This window comes from Callorhinchus milii, unplaced genomic scaffold (assembly GCF_018977255.1).
Source record: "Callorhinchus milii isolate IMCB2004 unplaced genomic scaffold, IMCB_Cmil_1.0 Scaffold6, whole genome shotgun sequence".
NCBI lineage: Eukaryota > Metazoa > Chordata > Chondrichthyes > Chimaeriformes > Callorhinchidae > Callorhinchus > Callorhinchus milii.
This window is the reverse complement of record NW_024704747.1, coordinates 1,937,155-1,959,474: the sequence shown is the minus strand read 5'-3', so window position 1 is coordinate 1,959,474 and position 22,320 is coordinate 1,937,155. Positions and strand designations below refer to the sequence as shown.

General features: G+C 53.9%; 1 protein-coding gene across 1 annotated transcript in view; it reads right to left on the bottom strand.

The window, feature by feature from the left end:
• Positions 1-22,320, bottom strand: part of LOC103173149 (contactin-associated protein-like 5) — a 104,471-nt gene that overhangs the window by 26,821 nt on the left and 55,330 nt on the right.

Below are 22,320 nucleotides of genomic sequence, written 5' to 3'. Positions count from 1 at the left end.
CCACGGAAGTCTCCGGAAGACGACAAGAACAACGCTGAGCTCGGAGAAACCCCGGGACAAAAACAAAAAAAAAATGCCGACCGGACCTTTTATACTCGGGTCACTGAGCGGGACTGGGGGTGTGGGGTCGGTGGGAGGTGGGGTGGGTGGGGAGGTGGGTGTTGGGGGTGGAGGGTGGGTGGTGGGGGGGGGTTTAGAGAGAAATATAATCTCCTGTTAGTCACCTCAGGGGAGAATAGGGACAGGAGAGACCTTAAAGACCGTGGCCTGGAATGTGGTCTGACCAAAGTGGTCTCCAATCCGGTGTAAAGCGTTAAAAAAAACCCTAATCGGATATTTGGTTCATGTTCACTTAACTTTTTTTTTCTTGGTTCTGTGTTGTTGGGGGGCGGTGGGGGTGTGGGGGGGGTTGGGGGAGGGGGAAATGGGGGGGAATGGGGGAACGGCAGGCCGGGATGGGGGGGACGGGAGTGTCAGGGATCATTCCCTGTGTTTCACCAAGTTAAGAGCTGGTTAGAGTGGGTTAAGTTAACTCGCGCACTGCAGTGGATGTTGAGGAGGGGGCTTTGTGAGCCTATTTTACGGGGTTTTAAGGCGTTGTTAAGATGGTTTCCGCGTGTGGATGGGTGGGGGAGTTGGGGGTGGGCGGTGGTGGTGTGGGGGGGTGGCGTGCGTTCCCTTCTCTCTACGCCCTATCCGTCCGGAGCCCGTTGATTTACAGACCGACTCCGGGATTGAGGGAAGGAATAATTCGACGACCTTCGATGTGGAGCGATCCATCTTTATCGAGAGAGAGAGAGAGAGAGAGAGAGAGTGTGTGTGTGTGTGTGGGAACCCAAAACATAGCGTTATATAGGGGTTCGTGCAACACAATACACCTACTCGAGACATTGGAGTCCTGTAGCTCAGGGGTTAGACCACTCTCCTCGCAACCAAGAGGACCCGGGTTCGATACCCGGGCGGGTCAGGTCTGGGCGAAAGGTTGGGCAAGTTTCCTTACTCCACACACACACACGCGCGCGCCTCTACCAGGGAGTAAGTAGGTTGTTAGTCGATTGGCGGATCACTTTCCGGGTGTAATAATCACTTCAAAAATAATAATAATAAGAAGAAGAAATTGGTCACTTCAATCCACGGCTGTTTGTGGTGGACGCTTCTGCGCGCAATTGGCTATCGCGTTTCGCCCACAAAACGCGCAGTCACTACGCTTTACAGTATGTGCTGTGAAGCGCTTTGAGACGTCTTGGAGACGTGATGAGGTGCTGTGTCGAACGAGAGGATTATTACTATTAATCATTATTACATTGGCACCCAAACCATGATTGTGTGGCAAAGCTCTTGCGCTCTCTCTCTCTCTCTCTCTCTGTCTCTCTCTCTCTCATCTCTCTCTGATCAATTCCCGTCCATTTTAAGTTCCCTCCGATAGAATTCCTCTCCGTCGCTGCTCTGCAGCAACGCTGTGAATACAGAGATCTATATACATACTGTACAGAAAGAGGTAGGGTTACCATGGCAAGGCTTCTCTCTCTGCCGGTTTGACCCAACTTAGCGTCTAAAATGAAGAGATTCCTTTAAGCCCTAAATATAACTGGGGATGTTATAAATCATTGGCACGACCGCCAGTTGGAATATTACGTCCCGTTCTGGTCGCCTCAGCCTTTGAGGGAATACAGACGAGGACAACCAGAACGATGAGGTTAAACTGAACATGTTCACGCTGGGGAAGAGATGGGTGCGGGGCGACATGATTACGGGCTTCAGGATTCTACGGCGACTGGATAACGTAGACCGTCGATAAGCTGTTTTATCTTGGTCCACAACGGTAGAGCCAGAGGACACGGCCTGCGATTGAAAAGGGGGGAAGGTGGGGGTAAAATTCAGAACAAATCCGCGGAGGCACTATTTCACTGAGCAAGTCGTAAACGTAAAGAACAGGGTCCTCTGGGGAGATGGACGGTGGAAGCAGAAAGCGTTGAGATAGATATCTGTTGGGAAATAATTGGAAAGGGTGGAAATAGTTTGGGGCACGACCTGTGCAAGCGACTGCCAGGATGGTGGAAGGAGGACTGGATGGACCCCGTTCTTCTTTCGTCCGGCAAATTCTTATGCTCTTACGATGTGGCCTCAAGTCCTGCTGGCCAGCGGGTCCGGGGGTCTGGTCTATCATCGTCAGGAATGCCCAAGTGGAACGACTTGGGGCTCACCCTTTCTCTCTTCCCTTGGGGGAAGGGGAAGCGTAGTTAGGGAGGCGGGAGGGAGTGGGGGTGGGGGGGGGAGACGGGAGCGACAGATATCCGGTTGGCAGCCAGAAGCAGCCATTTTGTATCCCACGGTAGTAGTCATTCAGGAATCTCGTTAAGAAACGCCACGATTCTTAGACCCCGAAACACATACGACAGTAAGCCGCACCGAGGTCACGTCCATCGGGGACCACTTGATACGACTTATCAGACGCTCAGCACGACTCGTGCGAAGTCTTGAGTCGCGTCAGAGTTGCGGAGGATCTCAACCCTCGAGCCGGAACGAGGGCGTTCAAGTGTACCACTTGGGGCCGTTGTACGATCGACTCCCAACCGGACTTGCGCCAGTTTCTAACCGCGCTACACCCGCTCACAGGTTCGCACCGGTCTGGCCAAGGTGTCGGGAGCGACGCACAGTCGTCGGCGCTGCGCGGTTACTGTAGCGTTCCCGTTATCCCCTGCCCTAAGCGACGCGAGGGAGCGCGATAGGAAGATTCGCCGTGCACCACCTCCGCAAAAAAAAGGCCCCCCCCCCCCCTCCACCCTGTGTTTCCTCCTGAATTAAACAGCGCCACTCATCAATACAACATCGATCGTTTTTTTCCCCCACCCACCCACCCACCCACCCATTTCATCGTGTGTCCGCACCCTCTGTTTCCTCCCCAAATAACGACCGACAAACACTTTTTTCCACCAGGTCAAAGAGTGGGGAGGGGCGGGGGTGTGGGAAGGGTTGGGGGGGGGGTGTTGGTAACTCGGACCCTGGTGATGTTTGTATATAAAGTATATAAATATATATATATATATAAAGTTTAAAAGAAACACAAGCTTTTTAGAAGACCTTAAAAAAGGGGGTCCTGTTTTATTTCCGGCTTTCCTGTTGAAAAGGCGCAAGGGTTCGAGCCGCGGCGTCGGAGGGAAGGTCCTCGCCTTCGGTCTTGTTTTTAATCGGCTGCTCGTTTTCTACGCGGATGGCGGATGAGTAAAAGGTGGAAGCACTTTGCTCGGGCTGCGTTCAAATGGACTCTGGTTTCCGGTTTGAGGCCGGAATCGAAATGATTTCTCCCCCTCACGCCCCCCCGTCCCCGCCCCCCCCCACCCCCAACACTCCCTCACCCCCCCCCCTCCCCCCCCACCCACCCCTCCTTTCCAGCACCGAAACAACTTGTAGATTTTAATAAAAACCACACATTCTGTGACTCTTGGTGCCATGTGGCAAGTCCGTCTGTCCGTCCAGCCCACGCGATTGGATGCCACTTTAGGGCCAAGGCGAGCGTCCGGAATCCTTTCGGAGTGCGTGTGCCTGCGTTTGTGTGCGCGCGTGTGTTGTGTGTGTGTGTGTGTGTGCGCACGCGTGTGTGCAGGTAGGAGCCGCAGTCCTTTGATAGAGACGTTAAACCGAACCTCCAAGTCTGTGCTCTTGGCCGGATGGACAATAGAGATCTCGCGGCGCTATTCGGAAAGAGACGGGAATTTTTCTCTCTCTCTCCCCCTCTCTCTCTCTCTCTCTCTCTCTCTCTCCCTCCCTCTCTCCCGGTGTCCTGGCCGTCAATCCCACGAGATAAAACCCGATGTTTGTGGGACATTTTCTGCCGTCCGCAAGTTGACCTCTGCGTTCTTCTGCACAACGCACCACATCTCAACCTGAAGGACCTCACGCGAGTGTTGAGTCGGTATCGGAATCGGCATCGGACACTACGCTTCACAGTGGACCCTTTGAGATGTGCTCCCGATGTGAAAGGCGTTGTATCGAATGCAAGGATTGTTATCGTTATTTATTATTTATTATCATATCTGAACGCAGGTAGGGAGAGATTAGGAAGTCTCTTTCGTATTACACAGAAGAGTTGTTCGATACCTGACCACAAAAGGGGATTCAAGCAAGATTTACACAGCGTTCCCCTCAACCGGGTTGGTTGGCGTCTCGGAGTGCTGGACAGTGGCCGAGCAAGCCGTCAAGCCAGGGGGGGGTGGGGGGGGGTAGGTGACCGTAAAGCACGGTCGAAGAGGAAGGTCTTCGGGTGTGATCTGAACACGGGCGAGGACAGTGGGGTCGAGGGGGCAAGGCGGAGGGATCGAGGCAGAGAAGTTCCAGAGTTTCGGGGCGTAGTGGCTGAAAGCCCGACCTCCGATGGTGGAGCGGAGAAGACGACGGGCGAGCAGGGGGGGGACAGACCAGAGCCGGCTGAGGCAGGTGAAGAAGAGCCCCTGTGATTCAATTCTTCCTAAATCCCTGCCCTGTTATCCTCTCGTCACAGCTGGTTCTCGAATGAGCCCAGGATCCTGGTCTCAATTCCCCCTCCCGAGTAAACCACTGTTTTAGTGATGTTTCGCCCCCCAAAAAATACACAGTCAATTCGCTTTACAGTGTGTTCTGTGAAGCTCTTTGGGACAGGCTAAGACCTTGTACCAAAGTCGAGGTTTATTATTAATATAATCCCTGTAACAGGCACTGATCGTCAAGAATTTACATCGATACGGCGCTTTCGTGTCTCACTCAAACCGCTTAACACCAGGAGCCCAAACCCCGGGGGAAAAAGTGTGGGGTGGGGTGGGGTGGGTGGGGGGAGGGAGGTGGTGTGGGTGCAAGCACGGTTGAAGAGGAATGTCCTAAGTCAGGTTTTGAAGGGTGGTGGGGGGGGGTGCGGGAGAGGTACTGTCACGGACGGCCCCCGAGATAAATTTTCCGAAGAGTAAAGGGGGCAGAGTGGCTCGAACCCCACCCGACCGTGGGGTCGATGAGATGGGGCGAGGGGAGGGGAGAGGGCGGTGTGATCACAGGAGGAGAGGTGGGGGGGGGGGGGGGAGCGATGGCAGGGGCAGCTGATCTGGATCAACCGCGATTCCAAAGCGGGACGAGTTATTCGCTTGCGCTGTGAGCGTAAACGTGCACAAGGAGAAGAGCGAGAGAGAGAGAGAGCGAGAGAGAGAGAGAGAGAGAGAGCGATGGACTCAGTCTGGGTAAGATGTGTAAAAGTGTTGGCTCCTGCCCGCGTCTCAGAGAGGTTGTAGGACCTCTGCCGCTGCCCCGCTCTTGACCAGGTTATGTTCCGGATTAGACGCCAAATGAAATCGTCGCGAAACGTTCCACGAGCGGAGCTTAAAAGTACGATCTTTTGCCAACTATTTGTGGAGCGGCTCTCTCTCTTTTTGTTTTCTAGGCTGCCGAGAGCTCCGGTGATTGGCAGCCAAGCGCGCGCACCAGTCATCTTCGCATAAAAGGCCGGATTATGTGCGATGAACTGGTCTGGGTTTCGTTTCAGTTTCCGCACGAGTGGCCAAATCGGCCCCGGGCGCTCTCGTTGCAACATCAACCGCATTTTTCCGTCGGTTGTGCTGCTCTCAGCATCGCAGTCCTCGGCAGTGCTCGTCACCGGGACTGTACCGGAAACAGTGCCTCAGTTCCCCACCGAGTCCCGTAGCTCAGCGGTCAGAGCGTTTGCCCCACAAACGAGAGGGACCCGGGTTCGATTCCCAGGCGGGTCGGGACGCGACCTAAGGCAAGTTTCTTTACTCCGCACGCACGAGCGCGCGCGCCTCTGGTTACCCGGCAGTAAGTCGAAACCCGGTTGTTAGTCGATTGGCGGATCACTTTCCAGGAGGTAATAATCCCTTCAAACAATAATCATAATTTGGTCGCTCAATCCACGGCTGTTTGTGGGGGACGCTGCCGTGCGCAATTGGCTGCCGCGATTCGCCCGCGAAACATACGGTCAATTCACTATACAGCATATCCCGTGAAGCGCTTTGAGACGTCTCGAAGACGTGATGAGGCGCTGTATCAAATGCGAGGGTTATTTAGCGGTAGTAGTAGTAGTAGTAGTAGCAGTCGGGGCATCTCTTTCCAGGAGGGTGGTTGTGTTTCTCTGTGTGTCTCTCGCTCTGTCTGCCTCTGACCCGACACCAGCTTAGATCCCATAACTAATTCAGTGCTTATTCTCCCGTTAAATCTCAAAGACTCGAGGCTCACCATCACTCGCTCCGGCTGAGCCGAGGCTCAGTCGCTCATGCAGTCTGAAGCGAACTAGTTTTCCTTCAAGCTTAGCAGCCTTCAGCCCAGCCCGTGTTAAAACCCCGTGTCTTGTCAGCGAGTTGACAGTGAAACCTTGGCCGAGTGTCAATCAGTTCTCATTAGGATTCAGCTTCCCAGGGCTGTTTGCGCTAACGTTCAACGTTCAGCAAAGCAGTTCACATCTCAGTTCCGCAGTCAAGTCAGTCAGTCACCGGCGACGGCAACTTCCGTTGACACTGCGCCTTTCGCGTAGGGCAGGGTGTCGGAGAGCTTAACAGCGGGGGGAGCCTGAGGCCGAGCCGACGAGGCCGGAAGAGGCGACCGTGAGCCCGGCCGAAGAGGAAGAACTTCAGTCCTGATCCAAAGGAGAGGACAAGGCGGAGGGATCGTTGGGGTTGCGCGGGTGGGGGTGCGGGTGGCGAGGGGGGGAGAGAGTTCCAATATTTCAAGGCGCGCGAGGTGTGGAGTGGGGGGAAAGCAGGGGGCCGGAGCCAGCCAAGCGGAGGCAGCGGATGATGGAGTGGGAGAGAAGGCCGAGAGGGTGGTGCCAGGGTTTGAATCTACACTGGGACTCAGGTCGGTCAAATGATTTCTTGAGTGGGGTCGGAATGGATTTGGTTGGTCTCTCGGTCTCGCTCAGACAATAGCAGAAAGGATCCTTGGCATTCGATACAGGACCTTATCACGTCCTCCAGACGTCTCAAAGCGCTTCACAGGATATCCCGTAAAGCGTAGCGACTGTGTGTTTCGTGGGCGAAACGCGGCATCCAATTGCGCACGGCAGCGTCCCCACAACCAGCCGTGGATTGAGTGACCGCAATTTTTTTTTTTGAGGGATTATTACCCTCGGAAAGCCATCCGCTAATCGGGGATGGCGGTGGGGTGGGGGGGGCGGGGGACGGGAGGATTGATCTCAGGTTGATCTCATCATCTCACCAACGCCCGAAAGGTTTCTGTAGAGAAACTGACACAGAGCTTAACTACTCGAATTGCGTTTCGATGCTAATCAACGTTCGTTCCCAATGACTTACTAACGTACAAACAGCCCGAACAGCCCCGGAAGGACTCAGCGAATGAAATAATTACGAAATATCGCACTTTATTTGTCGCTCTGCCTACAATATAGATTTCCTTCCAGATTTCATTGCTTCCGAAAACAATTTTACCCGTCCGTCTGTGCCGAAGGAATGTGTATTAAAGATGATTTTTTTTTTTGGAAGGGGGCAGGTAGAGGGGAGGGAGGGTGGGTCAGCCGAGTGTCTGACACACATGCGGAGACCCGTCGCCGTGTTTAAGAGCATCCAAGCCCAGAATTAGAGTTCCACGTGCTTTGCCCGCGTAATACACAGTCACTCCACTTTTCAGTTTACCCTGCGAAGCGCTTTGAGACGTCTCGAAGACGTGATAAGGCGCTGGATCAAATGCCAGGATTATTAAGATTATTATGTGCCTTCAGCCTGGTGGGAGGACCTTTGCAGCGCAGCCACCTTGATGTTCTCGAGCTCCGACGCTCAATGCTGTGTACCGGGCTTACCCGACTCCAACTGCTCAATCCATGTCCTTCTTCCGAGCCCCTCTCTTCTCTCCCTCCGACACCCCCCCCGGTTGGTTATTATCCACCCGCAACCAGCCATTCGGTAAACAATCGCCCAAACAGAATCCCAGTCAGTTTATACGTCTTGTTAATTACGCTAAATGTTGAATAAAATTATCCTCACAATTAACGGCTCAGCGAATAAAGAAACAAATAAAGTTCAGGCTGGCCGCGGAGAGCGCTGGCGTTAAAAGTGTATAAAACTCCTCATTAAGTCGTAATTAAACAATACTGTTTAAATACATTCATCAAAGACCACTTCATTAGCTAAATGTATTAATACCCTCTTTTACAATGGGTCACAGCATGTTCTGAATAACACGAAACACAACTCCACTCGTTCATTTTGGTGATTAATGGAACGCTGTCAGGATATTGCACGGTTTATTAAATATTTAGATAGAAATGTCGTTTAGCATATCTCCGCTTCGCTCTGAAAATCTTTCCTTCTTGTATATCGTGTGTCCATTTAACACCAAGCTGTGCGGTTTTAGCTGGTTAGCTTCCAGCAGTTAAACACCACCCCCCACCCCACCACAACGCACACTCTGGGCTCCCCCTCCTCCCCCTCCCTCCCTCCCTACCACCACCACCCACCCTCCACCCACCCCCCCCACCCACCAAGCCTTGGCTCTCGCCAACCTGCGCCTAATACTTTCCGGAATTAGGGAAGCAGGCTGCCGCCCTCCGGAGAGAGAGAGAGAGAGAGAGAGAGAGAGAGAGAACGCATTCCATTAATACGATCTATCTCTGGGATTTCGATGTGTAAGTGGATGGAATTCCATATCAGTCCGACACCCGACCGACCCCAAAAAATATATATATTTGTACGAATAACCCTTACATTTGTCACGCGGTCTTTCGTATCAGAAGGGAGTTGTTACTGCGGACTGTAATGTTCATGGAGGCTACGTGAAAAGGGAATTCTCCGCGTCCTGGTCGACAATTCCATCGCCCCCCCCCCACCCCCGCGCCCCCCTATTGAGGCGAACGAAGGGAATGGCCGACTTTTTATCCGGGAGGGTTGTTGAGAGGGAGGTTCCCTTCTCCTTTGTAACAGTGTCGGGAGATCTTTAACGTCCACCTGGACCGGGCACAGACAGGGGAGTGAGGATCAACTCTCATCCGAAGGACGGCAATAACACACGGGCGCGAACACGCCCGCACACACGCGCGCACGAAGACGCCCGCACACACGCCCGCACACACACAGACTGCATTGGAGAGTCAGCGTAGACTTCTGTGAGTTCCACGGTGCGACGTAGACAGACTCGAACCCACAACCTTCTGACTCGGAGGCGAGAGCGACACCGCCTGAGCCAGGCTGACGCACGGATCTGTTCGTCGGGCGCGAAAGGCGCTACACGAATCATGATTCGCCGCGGTCGTCGGTTAACGTCAATTGTTAGGACGAGGCGAGATTGTCGCCGGTAACAATAACGAGACGACGAATGACAATAATAACCCCCGCGCTCGATCCAGCGCCTTCTCGCGGCGTCGAGACGCCTCGAGGCGCCGCGCGGCGCGGACCGTAAAGCGAACCGACTGGAGAATACAACGACAAAGTTAGAAGCCACCAGTACGGAATCCGCGAGCCACGATTTTGTTCATTAAAAAAAACTGCTCTCGTCACCTTCCACCCAAACCCCCTCCCCCACCAACACCCCCCACCCCTCCTCCTGTCCCCCACCCACCCGCCCGCCCCCACCCACACCCCCCCCCCCACACCCCGCCTCCTCCCTCCGAGGGTTTCATTAAAAAGTTCCACTGAGTTCCATATTCATGAACGGGGGGTGCGGGGGGTGACCACATGTCATGTGAGAACTCTCTGTGCCTTCACAATTTTTTTCCCGAAAACAATATCCACATCAAAGTCGTTAATTAAACGCATCCCAATTAAAACCACAGCAAGAAACCGCGCGAACGTACAATTACCCGCCCGCAGTTTACAAACTGCGTCGATTTTTTTTTGTGTGTGTGTGTGAGTGTGTGTCGGAGATCGTGTCTCTCTCTCTCTCTCTCTCTCTCTGTCTCCCTCCCGTCGCCATTGTTTTCCAATTTGAATTTGAATTTCATTTTAATTGCTCGGTTGCCTCGTTAATCAGATGAAGGGAACCCGACAGAACGGTGAACCGATTTAAGTGGATAGGAAGTGAAGGGCTGGCTCTCTGCCAATGTACTTTTTTTTTTCCAACCCACCACCCCCCCGCCCCCACACCCCCCTTGACTTTCAATAGACATAGCTCTTTCCCTATCGCACGATAACAACAGCCATCCTTGCATTCGATACAGCGCCCTATCACCCCGTTGAGACGCCCCAAAGCGCAGAGCGGAAAGTGTGTTGACTGCGTGTTTTGTGGGGGAAACGCGGCAGCCTAGCGCGCACGGCGGCGTCCCCCCCCCGCTAACACGGCCGTGGGTCGAGGGACCACTTTTTTTTTTGGAATGGATTATTACCCGCCAACCCACCCCCGCCCGCCCCCCCGTCCCGGAATGCGATCCACCAATCGACCGATCGACTAACATGCGGGTTACCGCGAGGTAAACAGAGGCGCGCGCGTGTGTGTGCGCGCGTGTGTGTGCGCGCGTGTGCGTGTGTGTGGAGTAACTGATCTACGTTTACAAGTAGATGTTTCCCTGCACATCTCCCAACAGAAAGAGGGAGAGAGGGAGAGAGGGAACTAGCTCTACCCTGACCCCCAAATCCCACCTTGATGCCCTTCACTGCACTGTCCTTTTGCTACAGACACGTATTTAGTGAGAGCGTTGGAGTAGAAAATTGCCATCACCGAATCCCACATAAAAATTCCTGGACCTCTTCTATTCATTCTGTCGCCGACTTCCCCCGAGTCCAATTGAAATCCGGAGAGAAATCTCTGCGATGTACTCTCGCTCGATCGGAGGCGTGGGTATGTGTGGGGGCCGGGGGGGGGGGGGGCCGGGCTGGGGGGGAGCACTGTGTGGTCGTCGGCGTCGTTCTTGGGATGAAACGTTAAACCAAGTTCCCAGTCTGTACTCGGTTCAGGTGGACCTTATAGATGACCCTATGGCACTGTTCGGAAAGAGAAGGGAGTCTCTCTCTCTCTCTCTCTCTCTCTCTCTCTCTCTCTCCCACGGGGTCCTGGTCGATAATCCCCCCACCCACCCACCCACTCCCTCCCCCCCCCCCCCCCCCCACTCCCACCCACCTCACCCACCATCGCCCTGATAACATATGAAACGAGGCATCCAATTGCGCACAGCGGTGTCCCACAGACTATTGTGGATTGCCTGAGGTCTCGCCCTGACCCGACCCGACCCGCCCGGGAATCGGACCCGGGTCCTCTGTCTCGCGAGGTGAGCGCCCTGACCGCCGCGCGGAAAAAAAAAACCCACCGAACAAAACAAAAAGGCGGAAAATACTGCTATTTATCTCATTTTCCCCCTCCCGCGCGCTCTCTCTCTCTCTCTCTCTCTCTCTTCTTTTTTCGCCTGGAAGCAGAGAGGACTAATTTTTTTTTTACATCTGCCCTCCGAGTTAATGGTCTGACTTTGGTAACGACGAGGCACGATTCCCAGGAAGCGCTCAGCTGCCGGCCGCTGGAAATTATACTTATTAATTCCATTTTCTTTTGCTCACCCCCTCGCCACTCCCCGCCCCCCCCCCCCCCCCCACTCCACCCCCTCCTCCCCAGAAAGAATAAAAAGGCAAAAGGAAATGTGTAATGTTTTCAAAAGAGCGACAGAGCCCAAGAGATTCATTTCATATCTAATAACTGCCTTTGTTCTGGTTCCCTGTAATGACAGTGGAAGTTATTAATTTAGAAAATAATAAAAGCTCTCTCTCTCTCTCTCTCTCCCTCTCGCTCTCTCTCTCTCTCTCTTTCTCTGACGCCTCACAGTAGTTTTCCAGCTCGTGTTTTTCTCTTTTCCCCCCAAACCGTCCCCTCCCTCCCCACCCACCCCCATCGCGCGCCCCCTTTCTGCTTCGCGATCAGTTGAGGTGACTTTCCGCCCCCTTTCGACAACAGCAATGAATTGGAGGACGTCCCAAGGCGCTGGACCAGTGAAGGGTTTGCACTCGAGCTGTGGGGGGGTGCGGGGGTGGTGCGGGGGGGGCGGGGGGGGCGGGGGGTGGAAGGTTGGGATCAGGAGGGGTCGAGGGCAGGGGGAGAGGATGAAGGGGGTAGGAGGGTGACCGAAGGCGCATACGAAGAGGAAGGTCTTGAGATGGACCTTGAAGGAGATGAGGGAGGTGGGGGTGGGGGTGGTGGGGTGGGGGGGTGGGGGGGTGGCGGGTGGGGGAGTGGAATTCCAAAGGGTGGGGGCAGAAAGGTTAAGGGCCAGACTGCCAACGGTGGAAGGGGACTGAGTCGGGGGACATGGAGCGGGTCAGTGCCTAATAATCCTTTTGTGAATAACAATAACATTAATAATATTACTTGCGTGTGATACAGTGCCTCTCATGTCAGGAGGACATCCCAGTTTACAGGATTATTGTTAGTAATAGTGGTGTTTTACAACATAAAGCTGGACAGACTTTCATTTTGCACATGAGCAATTGTCGGCGTAGAAGTACTTTACCTGAAATAATTTACAGCACAGCCCTCGGTCCCAACCTGCGTCTCACTGAATAACTTTCTGAGTATTTATTGAACTTCTGCCTTTCCCGTTCATCTGCCGCGATTTGTGACCGCGTTATTGTTATTATTTTTTGGGTGGGGGGGGGCTGTTTGGAGGGATTATTACCCCCAGGAAAGCAATCCGCCAATCGAACGACAGCCGGGTTCCTACTTGCCGTTAGGTAATCAGAGGTGTGTGTGTTGCGTGTGCGGAGTAAGGAAACTTGAGTAAGGAACAGGAGGAGGCCATTCAGCCCCCTCGAGCCTGTTCCGCCATTCTCTAAGATCATGAATGATCTGCATCTCAGCTCCAATTACCCGCCTTTGCCCCGTATCCCTTGATCCCCTGAATTATTATTATTATTACTATTATCGCTGTTATTATTATTATTATTATTATTACTATTACTCCCCTCCCCCTCACATGAATCCGGAGCAACAAAAGGACCAGAAAACCGAACAACGAAAGGACGCGGGAGAAGAGCCTGACAGCTCGACCCTGATTCTCTGTTGGTGTCTGCGCGCGACCGAGGATTACACAAGCGATGTCTTAGGGGAACGGTTTCTGGACTGCGCCGCGTGTGGATCAGTCACCGTTTGCGGTCGAGATGAAGGGCGGACCCCCCCCACCCCCCCCCCACCCCCGCTTGGATACACTGGTGTTTTCCTGTTTAGGAACCGAGGAAATAGTCCGTCCGAAGTGAGGTTGTCACAACCCGACACGTTGCCCTCACGCTGTCTGCCCAAAGGAGCAATATTCTGGCGTTTCCTTAGGGCTTTTAGTGTGTGTGTGTGTGTGTGTGTGTGTGTGGAGTGGGGTTGGGTGGGAGTGTGGGGTGGGTGGGTGGGGGGGGGTCGGGTGCGAAGGGGAGGGGGAGGGAGAAGGGGTAAGTGTGTGTTACGTGCCACAGAAAGGCTATAGAACTGACAATATCAGCCGACTCTGGGAGTCCCCCGTAGGGTTGCGGTGAGAGCCACTCGATTCCCAGACGGGGCACGATCTTAGGCGACAGGTGATGGGGCGCTGGGTCAGATTGTGAAGCGAGAGCGCGAGGGAGGGAGGGAGGGAGGGAGGGAGGGAGGGAGGGAGGAAGGTAAGCACGATGGTCATTTCCGACACGATCCAGCAGGGGGCACAAGAGCATCAGGTCCCAAGGCCGGTCTGGATGGAGAAGGTCCTTTGACCCACCTGATGTCCGCCATCCAGAAGAACCCTTCCTCCCGTCATCCCATCGCGGCATCGCGTTGCTGTTTAAACGAGTTCTTTCTTATTTCGGTCGAACCCCAAAATAATCCCGGAAGTGACAACGTGGCACGGCGTTACTCGCCATCGATCGGGAAATATTCGCTCGAGAAACTATTTATTTTGTTGGCCGACCAAAGAGGTTTTCCGCCATTGATTGAGAGCGCGACTAGTAATAATAATGATAATGGTAATAATAATAGCCATAACAAAATAATCCTTGCAGCGGTGATGTCAGTGCATCACTTTCTGGGGGGGTAACAATCCCCTCAAACAAAAATGAAGCCCTGTGAATAATAAAGTAATAACAATTCGACCACGCAATCCGCGACTGTTTGTGGGGACGTCGCCGGGCGCAATGGGCCGCCGCGTTTCGCCCGCAAAACACACAGTCACCACGCCGTACGGTGTAGGCCGCCAGGCGCTTTGAGACGTCTCGACGACGTGATAAGGCGGTGTATCAAACGCAAGGATTATTATTATTATTATTATTATTTTTAATAACCGTTTGCTCTCCCGCTGGGTCGTTTGTGCGCGCGGGCGTCAGGGAATGCATTCTGTTCAGTTGAGTTTGCTAATTTCCCGCAGAGCTGACACTCACCTCTCGCTGTGCGGTTGCAGGTGGGTGTGATGCAGTGAGCTGTAATTACACCAAAAAAAGCACTGCAGTCACAAACGCTGAGCGCGTCGGCCGCAGGAATAGAGCTTGAAACAAATGCTTAGCATCGAGGCCACCCACCTTACTTGCTTACCATCCCATCGCCGTTCCTTTCGAGCCAACATGCGCCCGGCAGCGTCCGCACGGACAGTCGTGGATTGAGCGACCAACTTATTACCAGAATAATCGCGACAATAATAATCCTCGCGTTTGGTAAAGCGCTTTACTGTGTCAGGAGGACGTCACAAGGAGAGTCACGGGATATACTGTCCAATACAATTTGTGTGTGTGTGTGGGGGGGGGGGGTGGGGGGTGGTGTGGGGGGGGATGTGGCGGAGATGGGGGTGAAATGTCCTCCTCCTGTGCCTGTTTGCGAATCATTATTATTTTTACTATTGAAGGAATTATTACCACCGGGTTCCTACTTACTTGCCGGGTAGACAAAGGAGTGTGTGGAGGAACTTGCCCCAAAAGTTTCCCCCCCACACATCGGGACTTGGGGACTAAACCCCTCCCAAAAAAAAGAAGTCGGTCCCTCAATCCACGTCTGTTTGTGCGGTGGTGGGGGGGGGGGGGGGGGGTAGGGGGGACGCCGCTGCGCGCAACCGGCTGCGTTTCGCCCACAACATACACAGTCACTCTACTTTACAGCGTATCCCGTGAAGCGCTCCCCCAGACGTCTCGACGACGTGATGAGGCGCCGTCCGAAATGCGAGGACGGCTGTCGTTGTCGTTGAGCTCCTTAAGTCCGTGCGAAACGCTTGCTTCGGGCGGGCGAGGATAGGGCACCGTTATCGAAAGCAGAGAGTGTTCTGGCCACGGTTGAAGGAACATGTCCTCATTGTGAGGTTGGGCGTGAAGTCAAAGTAGGTAAATACAAGGTTCCCTCGAGCCTGTTCTACCTGTTCCGCTACAAGCCTCTCTCTCTCTCTCTCTCTCTCTCTCTCTCGCTTTCTCTCTCTCTCTCTCTCTCTCACCCTCTTGCTCCCTCATTTATCTCGCCCACTTGAACAGGATTTCCCACTCCGACCTGCTATTGTTCCCGGCGTTGCCGCTTTTACTTACAACGAGCACTTACCCGCTTGAGTGCTCCTCGGCCAGTTTCTGAGCGCGGCTGCTCCTCCGGGCGCAGTCTTAGAGGTCTGCGTCGTGTCGCGTCGGGTATTATTCTTTTTCGCTCCGCCGGGTGTCCGACACGCACGGAAACCCGTTCACCGCCGCTTGAGAGTTTCCAAACCCAAGCTGGGCATTCCCTGCATCCCACCCACACGTGGAAATCCCGGGGATAGTTGTTGGAATGGGAAAGCTCTCTCGCGCGCGCGCTCTCTCTCTCTCTCTCTCTCTCTCTCTCTCTCCTTCCTCGGTGGGAGGCATCCTGCCGACCTAATCCCGGAAAGCTCTGACGAAAGGTCTCTCCGTAGATGCTGCCCGACCCGCCGAGTGTTCCCAAGGACCTCTGTCCGGAGAGCATCAGGCGCAAGTTGGCAGGAGCCAAGGCTTGGTGGGGGAGCTCAGAGCTTGCGTTGGGGGGGTAACTGCTGGCGTCTAACCAGCTGAACCCACGTAGCTAGAGAGCGCTGTCTGGTCCGGCAAACTTTCCCGCTGCTTGTCCGGCTAGGACCACCCGAGCCGTTAGGGCTTTGGCTTGCAGGGTTAACAGGAGCCGAGCGGGCGGATTCCCTTAGATAATGCTGAGCTTCCGTAAAGCGAACTTAACCCACCGAGCGAGCCGTTCCTGAACGGATTGCGCAACAGGCTCGAGGTGCTGAATGGCCTCCCCCTGTCCCTACGTTCTCAAGAGGCTTTGTCCGTCCGGGTGTCGGGAAATGGAGTCCTGTAGAGAGCGTCCGATGGCTCCAGCGGACCGTCTCCGCATCACTGCCGCGCTCAAGTCAGATCAAGTCACGTCACCCGATAGTGTTTGCCCTCGTTAAACCCTGCAGATCGATCCCGCTAATTACTCTCATTACGCTTCATTATGTTTCCATTAAGCGTGCGTTAATCTTTATTGATCGATTTACCCCCCCCCCGACTCCCAGCCCTCGCTTTCCTCACTCCTCGCCCCGTTTTGTTTACCCCCCCACCCTCCACCCCAAACACACGCGCACGCACACACCGACAGCAATAACTTACATTGATATAGCGCCCTTCACACAGCGCAGTGTTTCGGAGCCCTTAAACACCCTGACCCAACCCCCCGCCCCCCCCCCCCCCCAACACATACAAACAAACCTGTCACCTTGACGCCTTTCCTAAAGTGGGATAATAATAATAATAATTAATAATAATAATAATCCTTGCATCTGATATAGCGCCTTATCACATCAAAGTAGAGGCGTCCAAAGTGATAAAAGGTTTTGATAAGGTTATTATTATTATCTAAAAGAGAAATTAAGAGGAACTATTTCAGACAGAGGGTATGAAACTCGCTGCCTGTAGCGGCGGTTGAATCGGATGACGCAGATAAGAACAACAACCACAATTTGCATTTATGCATAGCGCCCCTGGACACACGAGGTTCAAGAGGAAGATAGACCTTCAGGTGAGGGAGAGGTGTATAGAAGGGTGTGGGAGGAAGCGAGGGAGGGGTGGGCGAGGTATAAACACAGGCACGGACTGTGTTGAGCGGAGTGACCTGTTTCTTCCGCGAATGTACGGTCCGCGTAATTCTATCTAAACTGACGATTTGTACAAGTTTAGTAGCATAATCCCTCTTTGGCTCCGAACATCATTACCCTACGCGTCGAACATTGGACTTTGACTCAGACGCAGGCGTGGGAGTACACGCTAATGGATTATTAATGGCAATATAATGGCCGACACCGTGTGATGGATTGAACCAGGCAGCTGCGGCTTCTTACGCGAATTTGCTGTTGCCGTACCGGTGGCCGCTGGCAGATCTGGTGTCCAAGCCATCGTCCTTCGGGTGAGCCGTTCACCCGAGGTCCCGTCTGTGTGTGTCCTGTTCAACTGGACATCAAAGATCCCTCGGAAAGAGAAAGGAAATTCCCCCACGACTCCCAACACCTCCTCCCGACACCCCAAATATACTGCAAAGTGGATTGACTGTACAATTTGTGGGATTATTACCCCCGGAAAGCGACCCTACTGACTGCCGGGTAAACAGAGGCGTCCGTGCGTGCGGAGTAAGGAAACTTGCCTGAGGTTTTTCCCCACCCTGGCCCGGGAATCGAACCCGGGTCCTCTCGCTTGCGAGGCGAGGGCTCTGACCCACTACCCGATAGGACTCGACAGCAACAACTTGCATTTATATAGCGCCCTTCACGTGGGGTAGCATCCCGGAGCGCTTGGCAGTGGTGGAGTCTGATTCCGCAAAGTATGGGAGGGAGGAAAGGAGAGGGGTGTCGCAGTGGGGAATAGGAGGGGTGGGGGCTTGTGTGGAGGATGAACACCGACCTGATGAGATTCACACGGACAGTACAGCACGGTGTGTATACTCCACACGAGCCCCCGCCCCTTCCTCTCCCCCTCTCCCACACCCCAATGAGAACGGGCGCTGTGTAAATATTAATCACATTACATCGAGTTTGCCCCAAATAACAAGGCGTTGTGTGGTTAACAGGGCTGGGGGTGTATTGACACAGCTTGGGGACTGGACAGCCAAAGGCTGTTTGTTTTCCCTCTGATCCGGCCTCACGCTCTTCCTCCTCGGGCTGTGTTTGCCATCAAGGGCTTCCCTTCCCTTCTGTCACTTAACACAAGCCGCCCCCACCCACTGCTCCTATAACCCCCCGTCCCTCCCGTCCCCCGCTTTCTCCCCACTACTTCCCCTCCTCCCTCCCTCCCACATCCCGAACACGCATTGACCTTTTTTTCCCACTGTTGACGCCGTTCATCAACAAAGCGTGAGACGAGAGAGGAAATCCACTCCGCCTCCCCTGACCCGCCAACTTCCTGTGAAGTTCCGCGGACTTTTAACTCGTTCCATTCCTCCCGCGCAAAAGACCAGCCCGGGACGGGAGGAGGCCATTCGGCCCGTTACGCCTGGTTCCTCTCTCTCTCCGGAACTGGGCTCCCCGTTTAATCCCATCTTTCCCCGTCCTTTCGTTATCGCAGTCATAATTCTCGCATTCGACACACGCGCCTGATCCCATCTTCGAGTCGAGTCGTCTCAGAGCTCTTCCCAGGATACGCTGTAGAGTGTAGTGACTGTGTCTTTCGCGGGCGAGGCGCGGGTCGAAACGCGGCTCGCGGGACATCATCGGCTGCCCTCGGAGATACTTATCACATCGATTAAAAAAAATCCAACCAAAGGATAAAATAGCCAACGACTGCTTTGTTGGTGATGGTGAGGGCTGGGGTTTGTGGGAGGGGGTGGGGGGGGGGAGGCGGGGGGGGCTGGTGGGTGGGGGTGCAGTAGAGGGGTGTGGGGTAGGGGAAGAGGGGGTTAAAGAGAGAGAGAGAGAAACTCGCACAGACAGAGACAGGCTGACACAAGGCAAGAGAGCCTCTGTGTGTGTGTGTGCGTGTGTGCGCGTGTGTGCGCGTGTGTGTGTGTGTGTGCATGGGGAGGGCGGGATGGGGGGAGGTGCGAGAGCTTTGTGTGAGGAACAGAAGCCTTCTTCGTTAATTAATTTCAGACGTGTGGCTGTTCACTGGGCTCTCGCGCTCCCCCTCGCGCTCTCCTCTCCACCATCGGTACCCGAGCTTTCAGCCTCTAACGCCCCGAAACTCTGACCGCTCTCCCTCAAGCCCTCCGCCTTGCTCCCCTCCCCTCCTCCCCCCGCTCTCCTGCCCGGCTCTTCTTGCGCTTGACATGGCCCCTGATCACGTCGTCGCGACGTCCCAAAAGCGCTTCACGGGGTACACGCTGTCAAGCGGATTTCGTGGGCGAAACGCGGCAGCCGGTTGCGCCCAGCGGCGTATCCGCAAACGGTGGGTACTTATCGCTTTATATATACAAAACATAACTGAAAGTACAGAACACGTTATTCAATCCGCTGGGTCCGCAGTCACAAAGCCCCAGAGAATGTCCTCTTTTCCCTTTTTATTTGATGAAAGTGATCACCGCGCCTCATCTGATTGAATCGTTCTGGATTAATAGTGTCACCATTTTTTCGCACGCGGCGAAAACATCACGAGAGGATAATAATACGGATAGGAGAGAAAGAGACCAAAGACAGCATTGCCCCCTGGAGCCATTGCTATCATTGCTTAGTGTCTCTGCCTTATGAATGATTTACCGCTTTACTTTGTAATCTGGAGTATTTTGACGTCTCTCTTTCTCTCCCTCTGTATCTGTCTCGCTCGCTCTCTCCGAGCTAAGTTACCCATTACTCATTTAATGTGTCGTTGCTACATCTTAAGTGCTTAAGATAGGAGTTGCACTTAGTGGAGAACATTAGGCCTCCTCATCCCGGTCCACTCCCCGGTCTACCCCTGATCAGGAGTCCTGTAGCATATCGCAGGCGAGAGGGACCCGGGTTCGATTCCCGGGCGGGTCAGGGTCAGGGCGAAACCTTAGGCAAGTTTCCTTACTCCACACACACACACACACACACGCACACCCACGCGCGCGCGCACGCACACGCACGCACGCGCCTGTGTTTACCCAGCGGTACGTCAGTAGGAACCGGGTTGTTGGACGACTGGTGGAACACTTTCCGGGGGTCAATAATCCCTCCCCCCAAAAATAATAATAATTTGGTCACTCGACCCGCGGCTGTTTTGCGGGGGACGCTGCCGTGCGCCATTGGCTGCCGCGTTTCGCCCGCAAAAACGTACGGTTGGTACCGCATGATGAAGCGTTGCATGAAATGCCAGGATTATCACCGTTACGCAAGCGTTGAAGCATCCTCTTTCTAGCTGTGACGTACGATAATTATCCCTCCCGTTAAATCGGGCGCCTTTCCCGCCGCGCCCGGTTGAGCGCAGCAATGCGGTGCGTTTGCAGGCGAGCCGGCAGCCAAGATTTGTGCGCAGCGACGTCCCATAAACGGCCGCTGACGTGAAAGAATGGCCACCTTCTCACCCCCCCCGGCCGTGCCCGGCCTCGTTTCCGTCCCCAAAACAGACGGCAAACGGAGTTCCTAATGAAGGTTCGCGGACCTGAAGCGTTAACTCCCTTTCCTCCCTCTCCATAGCTGCTGCCTGACCTGCCGAGTGTTCCCAGCACTTCTGTTTTTATTTCTCGTTATCGTTCAGCTCCTCTTAGGCTAACAATGCGACCGGAAACTAAGAGGAAACAGTCGCACAATGAACCCAGATCTTAACTCTCTTTGGCTGGTGTTTTCAGGATCTCTCTCTCTCTCTCTCTCTCTCTCTCGCTCGCTCGCTCTCGCTCTCTCTCGGCTCAGTTTGTTTCACAGCTCAACCTCTGTGAATAAACACGACACTAAAAAAAGTTCTGGAAAATGAGACGCCTGTGGCTTTATATTTTTGTGAAGTCACGGGTAATTTGCTGCTTACTTGGCTGAGATGGAGATTGCTTTCCAGATATATATATATAAATATATATATTATATGTGTGTGTGTGTGAGTGCGTTACAGTAAAATTGTGAAACCTTCAATGGTATCATCAAATTACGCGGTCGCTTCAGGAAATTCCTGAAACGTTCAGGGTTGTCAATAAATCAGGTCCGCTTTTACGCAATCGAACGGGATGGAGCTCAGCAAATGTGTGCGCGCACCTAGCGCGAGAGAAACCACTTTGACCGCCCTTTACGGTACACTCTGTGAAGCGCTTCGAGACGTCCCGAAGAAGCGATAAGGCGTTTTGTCAAATGCAAAGATTACGGTTGTCGTTATTATTCATAAGGACTGCGGTTAAGCCCCTCGGATGTACCGGGGGTTGCGTTTGGTGGCCCGGGGTGTGGTTGGGGAGAATGCGGTACAACGGGCTGGGTTTATCTTGGTACGAGTCCAAGTCAAGTCAGTCCAATCTGCTCAGGTCGATATCAAATGCAAAGCAATGTGCTTTATTAGGATCGAAAAACAGCTGCTATCTCAATTCACAGACTGCCTCGAGGATAGAGGGGAGGGGGTCGAGGAGGGAGAGAGAGAGAGAGCGAGAGAGTGGGGGAAAGAAGCAAAGTGGGGGGAGGGGGGGCGGAAAGAGGAGGGGGTGGGTGGGGGGAGGAGGGAATTAGAGGAATAACAGCTGCTTTTCATGAGTCAGGGGAGGGTTTTTTTTTGTGTGTCGACCAGTGACCTGAAGGGGAACGTATTTAGCAGCAAATAGTGGAGCCGTAAAGTTGTGAAGCGACAACACAAAACTATTTGACCTCGGACGCAGACAGACACAGAGAGACGGACCGACGGGCGGGCGGACGGACGGGCGGACGGACGGACGGACGGAGAGAGAGAGGAGAGAGAGAGAGAGTGATTGAGTGAGTGAGACGCAAGAGAGAGAGTCAGTAAAACGAGGAAGTCCTCTGGTATTAACAGGCAGGAAACAAAGCATTTTCGCAGTAAGAGAGAACTTTTTCTCTTTCTCTCCTCCTCTCCGAGCTGTTTATTGTTTCTCTCCCTCGCTCTCGCTCTCTCGCGCTCTCTCGCTCTCTCTCGCTCTCTCTCGCTCTCGCTTTCTCTCTCTCTCGCTCTCTCTCGCTCTCTCGCGCTCTCTCTCGCTCTCGCTCTCTCTCGCTCGCCGGCTTGAGAAGCAAAGAGACTGCAACAGGATATATTGCTTTGTGAACGTTTCAGAGATTAGTAGAGCAGGGGGCGTACGTGCGTGCGTGAGTGCGTGTGCGTGTGTGTGCGTGTGAGCCCAAGGCAATATCCCGATAGAACTGATACGAAAGATCTGCGTGTTGGTGGGAGGGGTGGTTTAGTTTGGTGGTGGGCGGGCGGGGAGGGGGGGGGGGGGGTGGAAGGAGGGCTAAGTGTCATTTAAGGGGGTGGGTGGGGAAAAGAAAAGAACACAGTGCTTTACAGGAACTCGGTAGGAGTGTCACCGAGTTGAGCTGAGAGCCGCTTTAGGAAAGAGTTTGTTCGAAACCCACCCCCCCAC